This window comes from Anomaloglossus baeobatrachus, chromosome 6, assembly GCF_048569485.1.
Source record: "Anomaloglossus baeobatrachus isolate aAnoBae1 chromosome 6, aAnoBae1.hap1, whole genome shotgun sequence".
In the NCBI taxonomy this organism is placed as follows: Eukaryota; Metazoa; Chordata; class Amphibia; order Anura; family Aromobatidae; genus Anomaloglossus; species Anomaloglossus baeobatrachus.
The window spans coordinates 250,964,499-250,980,234 of NC_134358.1; positions in this window are offsets into that span (position 1 = coordinate 250,964,499).

The window sequence follows — 15,736 nt, forward strand, 5'->3', positions numbered from 1 at the left end:
TTGGTGTTAAATCCAAATCCAATAGAGAATCTATAACACAATTTGTGATGTACCAAAATGTTTTACCATAATTTTTCATATTTTAAGTTTTTATATTTTTGATTCGTGAAAACAAAGAGAAAGGGTTAAGAAAATAATGTCAACAAAATTTTTATTTGGATTTTAAGAAGCATAGTACATGGTGTTCAGCAACTTTATTTTGTATTTTAAACATTAATTAAAGCGTCCACATGTAAGCAGAAAGCAATTTAATTCTCAATGTACAAAATCAGCATTCACGAAACCCCATCAGAGCTGCACTCAACAATGCAAGATCAATTAACAATGAAACAGCAACAATACATGACCTAATTTACTCCTGTGATTTAACAAATCTTTGTCTTCTGCTTTTGATGTTATTGCTGTGTAAACGCAAATAATATTTTACAATTAAAACTTTTGCTAAATTGATTTGACCAGTCAATCAAAAAGCTAAAGAGGTTGTCCATCAATGTCCAACTGCTGACCAATGTCCCTAATGTGCTTAGTAAAATTTTAAAGAAGCACACTTACCTCCCACACCAGCACCACTCTTCCGTTCCAAGCATTGTCTACCTGGCAATCTTGTGACATTGTTTATGTCACATGAGCACTAATGGGCTCCAGTCTTCACAATTCTGCTGGACACTTCTGCTTATAGCTGCAGTTCTCAACTGTCATAAACAAAATCACAAGATGACTGAGCAGGGGTATAGATATAAATGATTGAGCCCCATAGCAGAAACCCCAATTTACACCCCCCACCCCAAAAAAAAGTTATATATATATATATATATATATATATATATATATGTCAGGGTTACAGAGGAGCATAGCTAAAAAGTTTGCATACCTTACAAAGTAATTGTGCTCCCATTGAAGTCCCTTAGTGCTCCCAGGCACTAAGATACCCCTTTTGTGGCCACAATAAAGTATGATGCCAATAAAAGTGCCCCTAAGACACAGTATGAAACCCTTACAGTGATTTCCTCCACAGTACCATTCACACCCAAAGTATGAAAGCCTTACAGTACCCCCTTCACAAGATATGATACCCCTACAGTGTACCCAACACAGTACAATAGTACCCACAGTCCACCACACCCAGTAGGATGGCCCTGATACAGTCCTCCCACACATATAATAGAAAAAAGTTCAGCTTACCCAATTCATATGGGCACCTTCCAAACCAGACGGTGCACGGGCAAAGAGGAGTCGGCGAACATCCATACAGCAGGAGAAAACAAGATGTCCAGCAATCACGTCCAGATTATATTAAAAATAAAAATTCTTTATTTTAATCCATATTAAAATAAATTAGTCCATCCGGGAATTAAAAGAAAAAATTCTGTTTAGACACGAATTTAACCCCTTTATCTAAAATTGTTTTTAGAATATTATCAACTGAAAGGATAGGAAAGAATTTTTTAATTATATCAACCACCTTATAATAATCATTGGTGTATTTAGTGGAGAATACTACTTCCATATTTCTCCTGTCAGGAATATCATTTGTTTTTTTTATTCTCCAGATAATGTGTTGGTTCACTTTCTGTCTTGCCCTCTCTATCACAGTGGGGCTATATCCTCTTGCTCTGAATCTGTTATTAATGATTTGGCAATCATTATCATAAGATGCTGTATTAGTACAACATCTCCCGGCACGTATAAACTCACTCATGGGTATGTTGTTAATGACGTGTCTCGGGTGACAACTCTTTGCAATTAGCAAGCTCCTGCAGAAGGTTTCCTGAATAAGCTGCAATCCACACTATTGGTGCATGTGTTCCCTGATAGCGAGATGTTCAGGAAAGAAATTTTCACTTTATCATATTGGTGGGTGAATTGAAGAATTCTGCAGATGGAATCAAGGACTCCCTTGGGCATGAACATCAAAAACGAATTAACATATGCATATTGACATTGTGTCTTATCATGCTAATCTGTCCTGCATTGTTTGCTAATTAGCCTGTCTCGCCTGGTTTGCTTAGGGTACAGTCACACTAAACGACGCACCAGCGATTCCGACCACGATACAACCTGGTCACTATCGCTGGTACGTGGCTACAGGGTCGCTAGTGAGCTGTCAAACAGTCAGATCTTCCCAACGACACAGCAACGATACGGCGGTCGCTGGGACGCTGTCACATAGCATGATTCAAATATTGATTAGTAACATAGGCGTGCATCTACATTGCCTTCTCCGCCCCCCCTCTGCTCCGATTGGTGGTCGTAACTGCATTGTGACTGGGCAGCCTGGCCTTTAGAGAAGGCAACATAATAGCGCTTCCATCCTTCTCCATCCTTGTGTGAAGCCCTGAACTAGTGAGGTCGTCCCAGGTAGTCACACACACACCCACTCCCCGAGTAGGTGACAGCAGCCAACCAAGAAACCCTTGTCATCACCCTCCAGGTTTGATGTCCACACCAGGGGGCGGAGCCAGGCAGTTGGCTCCGCCCACTGAGGCGTTCACAGGCCTGGAGGCGGGAAAGACACAAGTTCTAGTGCAGAGTAGAGTGTAGCCTTGACAGTGAAGGAGAGAGGTCGAGTTCAAGGGCAGACCTGTGACCAGGCCTGCCAACAGTTTACTCAGGTGGCTGGGTCGGAGCCCAGTCACCTTTGGCAAGGAGGCAGACGGTGGTGGCCGCCTGCAGGAGCTGGGATTACAGCCGGTGGGACCGGGGTCGGGTGGTGGCCCGCCGGTACCGAACCGGGGAACCGATTGGAAACCGGAGCACCAGGAGGGGTACTCAGACCCAGTACAAAGCCCCAAACCAACAGGGCCGAGTCAAATCAACTGATTGAGGATTGAACTTAAGGACCTATCCTACACAAGACCCGTTAGAAGACAAAAGCCCAAACATACAGGGTAAAGCCACCGCCAAGGCATAGAGACCCAAAGGGCCAGTGTCTGCGGGCAAACAGGGCTCTTCCGACAACCAGCAAGCCGGGGAGCGGACTACCATTGCTTAGGCATAGGAGTCAAACATTCATATAACAAGGTGCAGGAGAAAGGCGGAAACCACCAACCCGTTCAGGGAGAAGCTGCAGCCGGCTGCGGGCCCCGTTCATCATCCCGTTTGGTTTACCAGAGACTCCAGTGTATTGTGTCATAGTGAGTACACCAGTGCCTTCGGGCCGAGCACCGCGCCGCACAGCACCAGCATACGCCCGCACCCGCTCCCACGCCTCCGCACCTCCCTCGGGCCCCCGGGACCATCACTCCCCTACCCACGGAGGGGTCAACACCAAGTTGCGCAACACCGTCCCTGGGAGACCTAGTTAACGGCAGCGGTGGTGTCCATCTATTCACCACAACCCGTGGGTGGCAACACGAACTTACATCCCAAACCAAACCACAGCGGCCCCGGCCGTGGAGCTCCCCGTCAAGTCCCTGCATGTAGCACCAACCCCATTGCAGAGCGACGTGACCCCCGGGTCCGTGAGAAGCTTGAGCCACCACCCACTGTACGAGCACGGATCCGAGCGGCTCGGCGGTCGCAGCCGAGCCCGCGGGGCGGTACACATCGACTCTTCTGGCGCTGTGAACAGGATAGAACCGTCCACTTACCTGCAGAAGTGCGCCTGGGGATTATCATTAGCGGCGTCCCACTGAAAAATTGCAGAATCCGCCATCAGCCAGCAGAAAGGTCGCAAAAAAGGTCCCGCCCCCTGAGAGCAGAGCGGTGCTGAAAGCAAGTAGAGTGCCCGGAAAAGACCAAGGGGGGACAGAAAGAAGATGTCCGTACCTACCGGAGACGGCGAAGGGGCGTCAGCTGCAGGAGTGGCGGTGCCCGAAGACGGGAACATGGCGGCCCCCGCTCCAGTCGCAAGAGCGGGGGAGGCAGCGGGTCCAGCGGTTGCTCAGGTAATGCCGATCTCCTTGCCCTACGTGCCCGGTGCTACCTGGCTACCCCAGTACGATGGGAAGCCTGATGCCTTGCAGGTGTTCCAGAAAAAAATAAACACTATCCTTGACTTATATGCCATGACTGGCAGACAGCGTGCAACGGTAGTGCTAGGGAAGCTGACCGGCGCGGCTGAGCAGGAGACGGAGACCTGGGCAGACGTGGACCGGGCCTAGGTGACCACTATCTTTGAGAAACTCCAGACAACCTTTGAAACCCGCACCGAGGCTGAGTTGCGGATGCAGTTCTACCAATGTCGGCAACGGCCCGCGGACAGTATAAGAGACTATGCCTTGCGCCTGCAGACGGCACTCCGGACGCTGAGGTGGGTGAACACCATCAGTGAGGCCAACAGCAACAAGATGTTAGTGGAGCAGTTTCTGCAGGGATTGGGGTCTGCTGAAGATCGCAAACAGTTGCGGTTATGGACTTTGGAGCACGCAGACCTAGATTTTACAGTACTAAAGGAGCGGGCCATTAAGGCCCTGCAAGCACCAACTGCTGGCGCTCCTGACGCGAAACCTTGGCCGGTCGAAACCACTCCCGTGTCGGAAGCACCCCCTCCCTTGGCTCTACCGGCCCCTGCCGCACCCGTCGGGACGATAGAAGCGCTGGCCTCGCATGTCCAACGCATGAATGAGGATCTCACCCGGATTCTCGCCGCACTCCAGCTCCCGACGAGAGTCAATCCCCAGGAGAAGATCCAGCTCGCCGACAGCCCAGAGGATGTCCGTTGGATGCAGCGAAGGATGAACGCTGACCCGTGGTACGGGCCGCCTGTGTGCTACAGGTGCAACAAGCCTGGCCATTACTCTAGGCGATGCCCGTTAAACGAGCAACCCCTGAGGCCAAGGTCCAATCCTCAGGAGTAGACCCTCATGGCCCGGCCGATTGGCAAGACCAGTTTGTTGGAGGCCGCCCCATCATCTCCCTGGCAGTGGATGGCGTCCCGACCATGGCCCTGTTGGACACCGGATCGCAGGTAACCACTATGCCTTATTCATTGTACCAGCGATATTGGGCCGATAGTGAACTTGCCCCTCTCGATGATAGCATGACTGTTATTACGGCCAATGGGCTCCCTATGACCCAAGTGGGACTCAGGGAGGTGACCCTGCCCGTGGGATGGACCCAGCTGAAATGCCAAGGGATGATTGTGGTTCTGAATGAGTCCAGTGACCGTAACCCGAAAGTGGTCCTAGGGACCAATGTGATTGAGCACTGTATGAGAGAGGTGTTGAGCTTGCTGCAGCAACTGTCTGCCACTGCAGGAAAAGGTCGGCAGAGGGCACTACAGCATGAAATCCGGGCCCTCCTGCACCGGCAGCAAGTGAACCTGATAGGTGGAGAGATTGGTGGAGTGCGGGTGATGGACGCAGCCCCTTTGGTGGTCCCGCCAAGGAGCGAAATGATGATTAGGTGTAGGGCAGTAGTAGGCCCCCAGGGACCGGATTACCCGGCGTTGGTGGAATCTTTGCCTTCGGAGCACTGGCCCACAGTAATGGTAGCCAGAGGGGTGATTGACGTCAAGAGGGGGAGAGCGCCTGTGAGGGTGCTGAATTGCGGGGAGGAAGAGGTTAGGCTCCCCCGCTACGCCACCATAGCTAAGCTGTTTACCATAGACCCCCACTCCATCCATGAGACCACCCCCACTATCCCTACACACAACATGAGCAGTGACATCCCATCTACGCAACTAGAGGAGTGGTGCCGGGAACTACATGTCGGCACTGAGTCTACCCCGGTACACCACAAAGACGGGGTATACAGGGTAGTACGGGAGTATGGGCAGGTTTTCAGCAAGCACCCGCTAGATTTTGGGAGGAATAAAGGGGTTCAATATTATATCCCCACAGGCACACATCCACCCATCAAGGAAAGGTATAGGCCGATACTGCCAGCACACTATCAATGTGCCAAAGACATGTTGAGGAATATGAAGGAGGCGGGGGTCATCCGGGATAGTTGTAGTCCCTGGGCAGCTCCATTGGTGCTGGTAAAGAAGAAAGATGGTACCATGAGAATGTGTGTGGATTACCGGAAGATCAATCAGATAACGCATAAAGATGCCTACCCTCTCCCCCGCATTGAAGAGTTGCTGGCTGCACTAAAAACTGCTAATTATTTCTCTACCCTTGACCTTACCAGTGGATACTGGCAGGTGGCGGTTGCACCAAAAGATCGCGAGAAGACCGCATTTGCTACCCCCATGGGACTCTGCGAGTTCAATAGTATGCCGTTCGGGCTGTGCAATGCTCCGGGGACCTTCCAACGACTCATGGAGTGCTGCTTGGGGCATCTCAACTTCGAGACTGTTCTATTGTATCTGGATGATGTGATTGTGTATTCCAAGACATATGAGGCCCACCTGGAGAACCTGGCAGAAGTGTTTGCGGCCCTCTTCAAGTACGGGATGAAGCTGAAGCCCTCTAAGTGCCATCTGCTGAAACCCAAGGTGCAATACCTCAGACATGTGGTGAGCGCAGAAGGTGTGGCCCCGGATCCGGAGAAGGTTGCTGCCATCCAGAGCTGGCCATGACCGACCACAGTGAGGAAGGTGAGGCAGTTCCTGGGCCTGGTGGGCTACTACCGCCGTTTCATCAAGGGGTACACGAAGATGGCCGCGCCCATGCAAGATCTCCTTGTGGGACAGACCAAGAATAGAAGGGCGCCTGGTCCCCAGTTTGTTTGGGGCGAGAAGCACAAGGTGTCTTTCCACCAGTTGAAGTCAGCCTTCACGGGAGAGGAAATCCTGGCCTACCCTGACTACGGCCTCCCGTTCGTCCTCTACACCGACACCAGCAATGTGGGCTTGGGTGCGGTCCTGTCCCAGGTATAGGACGGAAAGGAAAAGGTGATCTCCTACGCTAGCAGAAAACTCCGGCCGACGGAAGGAACCCTGAAAATTACAGCTCCTTCAAGCTGGAGTTCTTAGCCCTCATGTGGGCAATAACCAAAAGGTTCAAGCATTACCTTGCGGCGGCGAAGTTTACTGCCTACACGGACAACAATCCGTTGACACACCTAGATACGGCCAAGCTGGGTGCCCTGGAGCAACGGTGGATGGCTCGACTGTCCAATTACGATTTCACTATCAAGTACAGGGCCGGCTGCAAGAACACCAATGCGGATGCGCTGTCTCGGATGCCGCACCTACCCAATGAAGGGGTGGAAGATGACGACCTTGAAGAAATCGAGCTACCCGCATTCCATCAGCCATGAGATGAGAAGCCCTGTGTTAACCAACAGCAGGTGAACCTTGACCCGCTGCCTGACCAGGGGTGGCAAGAAGCTCAGGATCAGGAACCTGCGGTCCAGCTGGTCAAAGCCATGATTGTGCAGGGCTCTCCCGGGATGGACTCCGCGGCCCCCTCAGAAGCTCAACGGCTGTGGAAGTAGAGAAACTGGCTGTACTTACATCATGGGAAGCTGTATAGGGAGATGATCAATCCAAAGATCCATAAGAAGGTCCGCCAGGTGGTGGTCCCCCAAGCCAGTGTGCTCAGGGTCCTGCAGGCCTACCATAATGGCGCAGGGCACTTCGGTTGGAAAAGCTGGAAATGTTGCTGAGAGAGCAGTTTTACTGGAGTGGGATGCGAGAGTCTGTGGAGGCCTGGTGTCGAGAATGTGGTCCCTGCACACTGTGAAGGAGAAACTAGGCCAGCCAGAAGGCCCCCCTGCAGCTGATCGTCAACCACCAGCCCATGGAGTTGGTCGCCCTAGACCACGTCAAGCTCACACCCAGCCGAAGCGGGTATACCTATGCCCTGACCATTGTGGACCACTACTCAAGATTCATGGTGGTTGTCCCCGTGAAAGATTTGATGGGCCGGACCGCAGCTAGGGCCTTCCAGGCCTACTTCTGCCGACCGCACGGCTACCCGGAAAGGGTATTCACAGACCAGGGACCGGCCTTTGAAGCAGAGGTGTTCCAGGAGTTCTGCCACTTGTACGGGTGTAAGAACATCCGGACCACGCCATACCATGCCCAAACTAACGGGATGTGTGAAAAGATGAATCACCTGGTCCTGAACCTTCTCAAGACACCACCGTTGGAGGAAAGGAACCTGTGGCCGGAGAAGTTGCCTGATCTGTTGGATATGTACATTAACATCCCCTGCAGTTCTTCCAAGTGTCCGCCTGCGTACCTGATGAGAGCCCGACCGGGACGGCTGCCCGTGGACCTGGAGATGGACATAGAGGCACCTGAAGCCCTTCCCTCCACTAACAACTGGGATGCTAAGCAACAGACGCAGTACCGACTGATCCAGGAGTATGTGGAAAGAAATCTGCGCCAGAGCCGAGAAAAGCAAGAGCAGCGCTTCAACAAGCGGGCTCCGGCTACCCCCTTTGAACCCAGGGATGTGGTACTGAAGCGCAAGAGGAGGACGCATAAGCTTGACGATCAATGGGAAAGGACCCCGTATGTCATACAGCCCACTGGATGGGAGAACGAGAAAACCTATCTGATCAGTCGCGACCAGGGGAAGACCACGGGTACCGTTTCCAGGGACCACCTGAAGAGATGCCCAGATCCTTTGAGACTGGTGGATGAGGTTCCGGTCCCCTTGACGAGCGGGGAAAAGAAGAAAGAGGTGATTCATACCGTAATGGGCGACTTCCCAGCGGACTGGCCCATGCAGAATGGCGTGGTAATTGTTCCCGTGATAATGTTCCCACAACCCGTGAAAGAGAGAGAGACGTAAACGCCCGCCAGCGAGCCACCCGAACAAACGCCCAGGGATGCACCTATACTGCGCCCCCGTAGGTCTCTACCTGCCATACCTGACACACGGGAAGAGGAACCAGTTGTCCCCTCTGTCCCACTGCCTCCCACTGACAACACTGGGCCCAGGAGGTCCACACGCCCTAACCTAGGTAGTCCCCCGCTTAGGTACAGGGAGACTGCCATTTAGGGGTGCAATATGTTGATTGTGTAAATAGCTGAATGAATGAGCACTAATCACCCGAGGCTTTCACCTGATTGACAGAGTAAAGGCAGCGGAACCCGGCTGCCAAAGTGAACAGTCCCCATTGGGATCCTACTGCCCGTCCCCGTTGGGACTTTGTTTTTGCCCCGTTTACATAAAGACAAGGCCGAGAACTGGCAGGCCACCCAAATACTATTGGGCTTGTAAATAACACCTTCCCTTAACCGGCCTTCTGGTTTCACAGCCTCCGGAGAGGCAGACTGGAGGATGGGCCTGCGGGAAATAGATGGCCGAGGCCCGCCACCACTACAACCGGTGGCCATCCTCCGAGTCAGGGGTCCCATTGGACGTGGGGCCCCTGAAAAGACAGGCAGTTATGAAACCCTGCACCTGTCCCATTGGATAATACCTGGACCCGTTCCTGGACTGGGGAAAAGGGGTGCTGCCCACTTATTAGGGGCAGCATTAAGGTTCAGGTTGTTTGGGTGGGTGATTGAAGGACCCGGTCCCGTTTCCCGTATTAATAAAAAAAAATGTTTTTAAGTTCGCAATCAAGTTCAAGTATGTGCCTGCCATAAGGGAAGATCTGAAAAGTTAATATTTGAAGTTTGTACAATCAGTATACTTGTACTGTGTTCCAGTTTTTTATCTTTCAGAAAAACAAAATAAACTGGTGATGGACGGGCAGCCCGCGGACGGTCTGCATTAAACCAAGGGGGAATGTGACGCCCTGGACTAGTCAGGTCGTCCCAGGTAGTCACACACACACACACCCCCAATCCCTGAGTAGGTGACAGCAGCCAACCAAGAAACCCTTGTCACCACCCTCCAGGTTTGATTTCAAAACCAGGGGGGTGGAGCCAGGCAGTTGGCTCTGCCCACCGAAGAGTTCACAGGCCTGGAGGCGGGAAAGACACAAGCTCTAGTGCAGAGTAGAGTGTAGCCTTGACAGTGAAGGAGAGAGGTCGAGTTCAAGGGCAGACCTGTGACCAGGCCTGCCAACAGTCTACTCAGGTGGCTGGGTCGGAGCCCAGTCACCTTTGGCAAGGAGGCAGACGGTGGTGGCTGCCTGCAGGAGCTGGGATTACAGCCGGTGGAACCGTAGGGACCGGGGTCGGGCGACCGGTACCGAACCGGGGAACCGATTGGAAATCGGAGCACCTGGAGGGGTACTCAGACCCAGTACAAAGCCCCGAACCGACAGGGCCAAGTCAAATCAACTGATTGAGGATTGGACTTAAGGACCTATCCCACACAAGACCCGTTAGAAGACAACAGCCCAACCATACAGGGTAAAGCCACTGCCAAGCCATAGAGACCCAAAGGGCCAGTGTCTGTGGACAAACAGGGCTCTTCCAACAACCAGCAAGCCGGGGAGCGGACTACCGTTGCTTAGGCATAGGAGTCAAACATTCATATAACAAGGTGCAGGAGAAAGGCGGAAACCACCAACCCGTTCAGGGAGAAGCTGCAGCCGGCTGCGGGCCCAGTTCATCATCCCGTTTGGCTTACCAGAGACTCCAGTGTATTGTGTCATAGTGAGTACACCAGTGCCTTCGGGCCGCGCACCGCACAGCACCAGCATACGCCCGCACCCGCTCCCACGCTTCCGCACCTCCCTCGGGCCCCCGGGACCATCACTCCCCTACCCATGGAGGGATCCACACCAAGCTGCGCAACACCGTCCCCGAGAGAAAAAACACCACAAAACTGAGCTGAAACAATGTTCAGTAAACATGCAACATTAAGCATGTGAATTGCAGCCTTAAGACTAGAAAAAAAACAAAGAGAAAAATTGCATGAAAAATGCCCTGACTATAAATAAATAAACTGCAAGTGCTTAATAACAGGGAACTTAGTGTATACATTTTTGCAAAAAGTTAAGAAGCTGTCTCACCTCGTCAAGGTGTACCCATCTGAGACAGTCCCTAACCTACTGAAGTTAAAAACATTATCAATACCTGACTAGTGTCATGTCAAAACTCCAATATGAATGGTGGCAAGTGGTCAGCTGTGTCCCAGATTAAATACACAGCAAAGTGAGACGCAATTAGTTGTTCAGTCTCAGTATTAGGAGGGCTGCGCCCCCAGCTTGCAACAAAGCAAGATAACATACAAAAAACACCACAAAACTGAGCTGAAACAATGTTCAGCAAACATGCAACATTAAACATGTGAATTGCAGCCTTAAGACTAGAAAAAAAACAAAGAAAAATTGCATGAAAAATACCCTGACTATAAATAAATAAACTGCAAGTGGTATTTTTCATGCAATTTTTCTCTTTGGTTTTTTTACCGTCCCTGGGAGGCCTAGTTAACGGCAGCGGTGGTGTCCATCTATTCACTACAACCCGTGGGTGGCATCACGAACTTACATCCCAAACCAAACCACCACGGCCCCGGCTGTGGAGCTTCCCGTCAAGTCCCTTCGTGTAGCGCCAACCCCCTTGCAGAGCGACGTGACGCCCGGGTCCGTGAGAAGCTCGAGCCACCACCCACCGTACGAGCACGGATCCGAGCGGCTCGGCGGTCGCAGCCGAGCACGCGGGGCGGTACACTTGTCCATCCTACAGTCCCGATGCAGAATGTACTGTATTGCGATCTGCTGCTACACGTGGTCAGGGACAAGTGAATTCAGCCCTCTGAAATGTACTGCGATCTACAAGCCAGAACAGAGGATGGAAGCGGCCAATCCGAACGCAGTAGCGATCACCAATCAGAACAGAAAGGGCACAGAAAACAGCGAAGATGCACGCCTACGTGAGTTGCAAACGAGGTCGTTGGGTTGGCATTTTGAAGGAGCCACTCAAGGGGCATTATTAGTTTTGAATGAGGAACTCAGTGGACATTATTAGTTTTAAAGGCAGCAGGGTGTCATTAGTTTTGAAAGCGTCACTCAGGGTCCATTATTCATTTTTAGGGGACACTATTATTATCAGGGCATTATTAATTAAAGTGAAAACCCAGGGGCATTATAATCTTCTAAGGAACAGAGTATTATTATTTTTAAGCGAGCATTATTACTCTCTGGGGCCAAGAAGACACGCATTACTTTCATAGTAGAGCATTATTACTTTTTAAAGGACACACAAGGGTCATTGTTGCTGTCTAGGGGACACAAACTGGGCACAAATATGTGTGGGAACATAATAGGGTCACTAACAGGAACACTATTACTGAGAAGGTCACTAACATGTTGGGCACAAAAGATGACATTTTATTATCTAAAAATAGAATACAAAAGTTGGCTCTTTCAGTAGGTAGCACTATTACCATCTGTTTGGCATTATTATTTTAGAGGAGATATTGCTTCCAATTGAACTGTTTGTGTAGCACTTTATTGGGCGAGGAGTTAATTATAGTAATGATACAATTAGTAGTGAAATGACTATCTTGGTTTCATCTGTTCACAAGACACTTTCCCAGAATGATTTGAGCTTATTAACATTTTGGGAAACTGCAGTCTTGCTTTTTTATGTCTCTGTGTCAGCAGTGTGGTCCTTCTTGGTCTCCTGCCATAGCATTTCATTTCATGCAAACATTGATAGATAATTCATGCTGACACTCATGCGCCCTGAGCCTGGAGGACAGCTTGGATTTCTTTGATGCTTGATTGGGGCTTCTTATCCACCATCTAGACTATGCTGCGTTGCAAACTTTAAACAATTTTTCTCTGCCGTCCACATCCAGGGAGATTAGCTACAGTACCATGGGTTGTAAATTTCTTCATTATATTGTGCACCATGGTCAAAGGAACATCAAAATCTCTGGAGATGGACTTGTAAGTTGTAATCTTTAAATTGTTGATATTTTTCAACAAGTTTATTTCCCATGTCCTCAAACAGTTCACTTCTCCTCTTTCTGTTCCCCATGCTTAGTGTGGCACAGACAAAGTGCAAAGATTGAGTCAACTTCTCCCCTTTTTATCTGTTTTCACATGTGATTTTCTTTATTTGTATGTTTTTTGTGTTGTTCCAATACACACAAAGGAATTAAATATGTATATAACAAAATATGTGTAATTGCAATAATTTTCTGGGAAAACTATTTCATTTTCTGAACTATGTCAAGGGTGCCAACAGTTTCAACCCTGCCTATATAGTTTTATATTACGTGGTGGGAGCTTTGGACCCTGATCTTTTAAGACCCCAGCAATACCCCTGACTGTGCATCTCAGCCAAAAATAAGAAAAATCCCTCTGAATAGATATTGAATGCAGGCAATCAACAGGCACTTTTGCAATTCACACTGTCTAGTGCAATATAATGAAATATGTATACTACCTGTTGACCTTAATCTCCTTTTGGCAACAATATTCTTTCCCAATTTCCTCATGCACCTGCATAGTTAGCTTGGCCAAATGTACATATATTTTGGATGGAGAGTAAGTCACTCCCACACCTTTGGAAGTGGCTTCTCTTACTGAGGACAAAGCGATGGGTCATGGTAAAATCCAAACACACTACTTCTTTTGGAATGCCCTCCTACACATTATATATTTGGCTTTGATATTCAATGCATTCTTTTATGATTTAATTACTACCTACAGTCATGATAAAAACTACTACTTTTTAAATTGTATGTTTTTAACCCCTTATGACCAAGGACGTACTGGTACGTCCTTGGTCGCCTCCCTCTGGTTACCTCGGGCTCCGAAGGTGAGCCCACAGTGTTCCCTCCTGCATATGTCTGCTGATGTGATTGGCAGACATGTGTGACTAACAGGCACAGATGGATCGGAGATCCACCTGTACCTGTTAACCCCTTAGATTGCGCTGTCAAACACTGACGGATCGCACTGTTCCCCGACAAAATCGGTGGCCCGGTAACGTGATCATGGGGTGCCAATGTGTTGTCATGGTAGCGCTGGTTAAGCTGATGACCCCTTACACTGCCATGACTCACTTCCTGTAAGTATATGGAGAGAAGGTATGCACACCAGTGACTATGCAAGGGGAATACATGTAATAGCAGTAACTGCTGTGTGAATACTGGCTTGAAAAATACAATAGCTACATGGTAAAAGGAAAAAATGACAATGGAATCTGCATTACTGGCATGAAATATAAATAAAGAGAAATTTAGGTATTGAATTGATCAATGCAACAGAGCCCCAAAACCTCTTCACGGTATTCTCTTATTTTTGGGGTACCTAGCTAATGTCTGTCCTCTCATGCAGTTAAAAAACTTACCATGTATGGGAAGCTGAGACCCAGACTATATATGTATAATGTGGACCGGCAAGGTATGGGCGGGGTCGGGTTCACAAACGAAAGACTACTAACAAATAAAGAAATAACGTTTGGAACACCATTCTAAGTCTGAACTGTGTGCAAAAAACTAAAAAACTTCACTATATGGAGAGAAGGTAGAGGACACACATTAGCTAGGGACCCCAAAAATAAGAGAATACCGTGAAGAGATTTGGGGCTCTGTTGCATTGATCAATTCAATAGGTAAATTTCTCTTTATTCATATTTCATGGCAGTAATGCAGATTCCATTGTCATTTTTTCATTTTTCCATGTAGCTATTGTATTTTTCAGGCCAGTATTCACACAGCAGTTACTGCTATTACATGTATTCCCCTTGCATAGTCACTTCCTGTAAGAGCCGACAGGCGCCAGCACTTACAGAAGATTAGCATTTCTGCTGATCAGAGCGATGCTGCTCTGATCAGCAGAAATGCGCAAGAGATCAGACTGTATTGTCAATGCGTTTCAAAGCCAAAAAGGCTTTTTCACAACAAATCATATCATATGATTTGTCTTATTATAAAGCAAAAATCTTTTTGTATGTGTTGACAATTCATTATTCTTCATCTCCTCTCTATTTCTGTATTATCTCTACTGCAGCGCGGAAAATTAACCCTTTTCTCTCCTCATTTGGGAGATACTTCCACGTGGCTCTGCCGCAGGCCATTTTATGCGTGTATAGTGGGTTTGACTCACAATCATTCAAGCTGAGCCTCTCCCACACTTTCTGCTATATTTATTTGGGTAAGACCCTGTCTGCGCTTACTGTCTCCTCCAGCATTGTTTTGATTGAACTAATGCCCTGACAGCTGGTGCCATTAGTAGTAGTGTTGCTTCTGCTGCTGCTACAACTCCCACATTCTTATCTATGGCATTTTTTTTCTTTCATTTACACTTACATGTGCAAAAATCTAAATGTGGCAGCAAGCTGTGGCATGTATGGTTGTTGATTTGGACTAGTAAAACAGGTGTATAAAACCGGACATGGACAGTTGAATGTGAACTTTTTTCTTCATTTTTTTCAACAAAATTCAAGTTTTTTCTCCAAAAAATAACAATAAATGCTAGGTGAGTATACATCCAAAAAGCCAGCACCTGGAACAGATCACTGTATTAGTGCGGTGTGTAATAGATGTAAACTTTGGACCGGTAAATCAGATGTGCAAAAATAAAACTGGCTTGTGACACACGCTTTTGTGCGGTACAGTTGCACTTAAATGATTTAGCACCTCTCCAAGCTCTCTCTCCCCCTGTAAACTAAATCTCAGTATTATTACCAGACGTATCTTTTATTATTCTCATCTTCTTCGCTGCTACAGTGTTTTAACATATTAAGATCTCGAATATCTGTCCAGTGGGACTCTCTTTATGTATTTATTGCGTAGCTGAGAACTCTGACAAAGCTCACCATGCTAAAATCACCCTTAGGGCTGCTTCTCACTTGCGAGTTTCTCGCAGTAGAGCAATGCGAGAAAATCTCGCATTGGAATCGGACACATGTTAGTGAATGATTCAGCTCTCATCTGCAATTTTTTTTCTCAGTCCAAATCGGACTGAGAAAAAAATCGCAGCATGCTGGTTTTTTGCGAGTTTCTTCTGCGAGTCTCTCCAATGCAAGTCTATG